This window comes from Polistes canadensis, unplaced genomic scaffold (assembly GCF_001313835.1).
Source record: "Polistes canadensis isolate GaletaPanama2010 unplaced genomic scaffold, ASM131383v1 scaffold_563, whole genome shotgun sequence".
Lineage (NCBI taxonomy): Eukaryota > Metazoa > Arthropoda > Insecta > Hymenoptera > Vespidae > Polistes > Polistes canadensis.
This window is the reverse complement of record NW_014570110.1, coordinates 1-5,693: the sequence shown is the minus strand read 5'-3', so window position 1 is coordinate 5,693 and position 5,693 is coordinate 1.

Below are 5,693 nucleotides of genomic sequence, written 5' to 3'. Positions count from 1 at the left end.
TAACAGTACTTGTCTCATTAAATCTTTTTCTATTTAAAAGAAAGTACTTAACTAATCAAATCTCTTTTCATTTAAATAAAAGTACTTAGCTTATTATTTCTCTTTTTATTTCAATAAGAGTCCTTAACTTTTAAAATCTCTTTAAACCTAAATATACCTGCTCTCTCTATCAAATCTCATGATTTTGTAAAAATGTTCTGTACTTATTACATTTCCTTCCATGTAAATAAAAGTGCACCACTTATCTGATCTTTTTATCTTTGAATGAATATACTAAAACTACCAAACTCTTTCTATTTAAATAAAAGTACTAAATTTCTTAAATTTCGTTCCATTATAACAAGAGTACTCTACTTATCAAATCTATTTCTATTTAAATAAAAGTGCTTTACTTATTAAATATTTTTTTATTAGAATAAAAGAATTTATCCTATTAAATCTTTTTCTATTTAAATGAAAGATTTCAATTAATTAAATTTCTTTTTTTTTGGAATAAATGTACTTAACTCATTTGTTCTATTCTTATTTAAATAATAGAAATAAACTTATCAAATCTCTTTCTATTATAATAAAGGTACTCTATTCAGTAAATCTAATTTTTTCGAAAATTGCGCAACTCAAAGAAGGTGACGGCATCTCTCGACCAGCATGATCAAGACGCCGTCTGTCATCTTCGGGAAGAAGATATATCGATTGTTCCTATTGAACAAAGGATCACGCCACGTATTTTGTAATCAGATCATTGGTCCTGTATGACGTCATCCTCGGCGTGTTGTTCTTCTATTGCTTGTTTGTCATCTCTTCCTGGCGTGGAACGTGCTAATTGGTGTATTGTTTTCTTGCCACGTCCTCGCTGTTCCTCAACTCGTACCAAAAAGGTGCGGGGTCCTTGCAGAATGATTTCTCGAGTAAATCAGTGCAAACGTGTATTTAAAAGTCTCAAAAATTGGACATCTCCTTATAGTCGTCATCTCACTCTTTTCTCATCTCTCACCGTTCCATCTCATCTCACTCTTGTTCTTTCTCATCGAGGCTATCCTTGCGTTGTGTCTTCTGTCTTTATCTCTTTCTGTCTCTCTCCTTGTCATCTCCTTCTGTCTTTCTCATTATCAACTTCTCTGGTCATATTTTAGCTTTTTCTCTCTATTTCTGATCATCTCTATATCCTTTCTGACCTCTTATCTTATCCTTGTTCTTCTGATCATTTCTATCTCTTTCAATATCACATTTATTGTTACTTTCTCTAACAGCTTCTCGTGCTACGTACTTCCGGTACACGTAGCGTGATATCTGGTACACGTGGCGTAATATATTTTTTACTATTTTTGTATCATATTATAATTTGTTATCTCCCTTTATATTCGCTACATTTAATAAACCTTGTTACATATAAACTCTATCAGTGAATTCATTATTATACAGTCCACTTTCCTATCTCGTCCATCTCCTATTCTTTTTTTTAGTATTTTTACCACTTTTCTTCGCGCATTTCTCCGAACTCGTTTTTTTTTTGTAAATTTTTTGGTCCTTAGAACCGGATATAGAGTTATTTTGTGTAAGTAAATTAAAAGTTTGTAAAAAGTTTCGTGCACAGCCCTGTCGCATTGCTGAGCTCCCTGGACGTTGTCCTGCGACAGTCAAATCAGTTCTAGGGACCGTGAGTGCAAGTTGAACTGCTTTGTGGATCGCATCTCATATCTAAGACATAGCATAAAATAGTAGGCTTCTCAAGGCCAAAAGTGAAGCGTGCGCTACATCATCTCGGGAGTAGTGGGGGCGGCACCACTACTACATTTTAGTCTCGACTGGCAACCGTGTATCATATCCTACTACAACATGGCTTCGAGACTAGCGCTGCAGGAGGCGCGAGCTGGCACTATCGCGAGCTTACGTATAATGCGAAAGATGTTCCTTTAATGGACTTTTTCACCGCTGTCGATACTAGGGAACTGCTCCAAACAACTTGGTCAAAATTTGATGCTGAACATGACAGGATAGATTCATCATCTTGGGAAAAGGCAATAGAGCAGTCATATTTTAAAAACAATCGCTATGACGCGACTATGCAGATATATTTAACCGGAATTAGGCTGCTTAATCAACGTATAGAGGAGCTTTCTAGGGAGGTACCGCAAGTAAAGCCTCAGACCCAATCTCGCCCACAGTCGGTACTGCCGAGCACCTCTTTTTCCAAATTCTCCGGAGCTTTCTCAGAATAAAGGCCTTTCGAGGAATTATTTTCCTCCAAGGTTGAAGATAATCTAGATTTCTCACAGGTTGAGAAAATGCACTACCTGAGGACCAGCCTGGGGGGAGAGGCGGCCAAGGTGATAGATAACCTGAAATTATCAGCGGATTTCTTCACTATCTCATGGAATAAGTTGTTGGACAGGTTCGACAACAAGCGCCTTTTGATTCTTGCTCATCTCGATAGGCTAATGGCCCTTCCTTGCATCAAGAAAAGGTCATCTGGATCGCTTAACAAAATCATTAATCTCGTGACGTCATCTCTAAGTGCACTGGAGACATCGGGATGCCCGGTCGACCAATGGGACCACATCCTAGTCCACCAGGTGGAATTTGCATTAGACGACAGAACCCGCGAAGATTAAGAGACAAGATTAGGAACGTCACGCGAGTTCCCACCATTAGAAAGGCTAATGAGCCATCTCACTAGCACAGCCGGAGCCTTAGAACACAACAAGACTCGTAAGACATATGGGGAAGAAAAAGGACATCTCAACAGCCTACATCATCCCCTATAAGGTCCTATGCCAAGGCCCTGGACGTGAAGGCTGTAGCTATCTCGCCTGCGAACACATCTCAGACTCCCGGATCATCTCAGTTGGCACTGGATCAAAGGGGAGTCAGGAGGACATCTCAACAGCCTACATCATCCCCTATAAGGTCCTATGCCAAGGCCCTGGACGTGAAGGCTGTAGCTATCTCGCCTGCGAACACATCTCAGACTCCCGGATCATCTCAGTTGGCAGTAAATAAAAGGCCAATCGAAAAAAATCCTTTGCCGTTAATCAACGACCTCTCCAATAACTGCAGTTATTGTAGTCAGAGGCACTATATGGCGTGCTGTCCTCAGTTCAAGTGCCTCAATCAGCAGAAGAAGGAGAAGGTGGATGCAGAATTTCGCCTGTGCTACAACTGCCTAGGCAGGCATAACGTTAGGCAGTGCAGGAGCAATAGGCGGTTCAACGAGTGTGGAGATCGGCACCACACGCCCATCCACTCCGAGAAACGGATGACAGTCACATCAAGGACATCTCCTTCAACATCAAGGACATCTCCTCCAACATCAAGGACATCTCCTCGAACATCAAGGACATCTCCTCCAACATCAAGGACATCTCCTCCCACATCAAGGTCATCGCCGCCAATCTCAAGGTCTTCAAGCTCCCTCTCAGAGACAAAACGGACATCTCAGAGAGTCTCGTCTTTGCAGGACTCACTGGTATCTTCAGATTAGTCACTGAGGGAAGTTCGTTAGAAATCTTTGGTTCAAAAGTCATCCCATCGCCGATCCTCTAGTTCGAAACCATCTTCAGCCACTTCCGAAACGTCATCTACCAAACCCCCGCGTCAACTTTGAGTCTTGCTGAATTGCAATGCGAGCAGCACTTTGTAGAAACGCCCTCTCTCTCTCTCTCTCTTTCTCTCTCTCTTCCTCTCTCTCTCTCTCTCTCTCTCTTTCTCTCTTCTCCTCTCTCTCTCTCTCTCTCAGATCTCTCTCTCTCTCTCTCTCTCTCTCTCAGATCTCTCTCTCTCTCTCCCTATCTCTCTCTCTCTCTCTCTCAGATCTCTTTCTATCTCTCTCTCTCAGATCTCTCTCTCTCTCTGTCTCTCTTTTAGATCTCTCTCTCTCTCTTTCTCTCTCTCTCTCTCTCTCTCTCTCTCTCTCACTCAGCTCTCTCTCGGAGGACCCTGATGACATCGGAGCCTTAACTCTAGAACATTTCATCAGAACGGAGGCATTGACAACCATCCCCAAACCTTCTCTAATAGACATTTCAGATTCCAGACTTTCTCACTTCCCACAATTTTGGAGAAGGTGGTCGACGCAATGTCTGCAAGCTCATCAGACAACATCCAAATGGCAGACATCTCAAAACAATATTAAGGAAGGGTTTCTTGTCCTCATCACCGACGAACGACTTCCGTCGTCGAAATGGCCTCTCGCCAGAGTGATACAACTACACTTAGGAAAGGACAGTCTCTGCTGGGTCGTCATGCTGAAGACCGCTACCAGCACTATCATCAGACCTATTGTCAAGCTCGCAACGTTGCCTCATCATCCGCACACGGAAACATAATTTTCTCCGCAGCTCAGCACATCTTGTTCTGTCAAATTTTCGATTCAAGCTCGAGAATTGGGGGGGGAGAATGTTCAAAAATTGCGCCACTCAAAGAAGGTGACGGCACCTCTCGACCAGCATGATCAAGACGCCGTCTGCCATCTTCATGAAGAAAATATATCCATTGTTCCTATTGAACAAAGGATCACGCCACGTATTGTGTAATCAGATCATTGGTCCTGTATGACGTAATCCTCGGCGTCTTGTTCTCCTATTGCTTGTTTGTCATCTCTTCCTTGCGTGGAACGTGCTTATTGGTGTATTGTTTTCTTGTCACGTCCTCGCTGTTCCTCAACTTGTACCAAAAAGGTGCGGGGTCATGGCAGAATCGTTTCTTTAGTAAATCAGAGCAGACGTGTATTTGAAAGTCTCAAAAATGGGACATCTCCTCATAGTCGCCATCTCGCTCTTTTCTCAACTCTCACCGTTCAATCTCATCTCACTCTTGTTCTCTCTCATCGAGTCCATCCTTGCGTTGTGTCTTCTGTCTTTATCTCTTTCTGTCTTTCTCCTTACCATCTCCTTCTGTCTCTCTCATTATCAACTTCTCTGGTCATATCTTAGCTTTTTCTTTCTATTTCTGATCATCTCTATATCCTTTCTGACATCTTATCTTAGCCTTGTTCTTCTGATTATTTCTATCTCTTTCAATATCACATTTATTGTTACCTTCTCTAACGGCTTCTCGTGCTACGTACTTCCGGTACACGTGGCGTGATATCCGGTACACGTGGCGTAATATATCTTTTACTATTTTTGTATCATATTATAATTTGTTGTCCCCCTTTATATTCGCTACATTTAATAAACCTTGTTACACATAAACTCTCTCAGTAAATTCATCATTATATAGTCCACTTGCCAATCTCGTCCATCTCCTAGTCTTTCTTTTAGAATTCTTACCACTTCTCTTCGCGCATCTCTCCGAACTCGTATTTTATTTGAACATAATTCTATTTGAATAAAAGTGCTTTACTTATTAAATCTATTTTCATTAGAATAAAAGTATTTACCTTTTCAAATCTTTTTCAATTTAAATATAAGTTCTTAATACATTAAATCTCTTTTTTTTTGAATAAATGTACTTAAACCATTAAATTTCTTAGTATTTAAATAAAAATTCTAAAGTCTCTAAATATCTTTTTATTTAACTTGAAGAACCTACTGCAATAAATTTTTGTTCTTCAATTAAAGATATTACCTTATTAAATTTCTTTGTACTTAGATGAATGTACTCAAATCATTAAGTCCCTTTCCATTGTAACAAATGTAGTTATCAAATCAAGTCTCTTTCTATATAAATGAAAGTACTTAACTTATCAAATT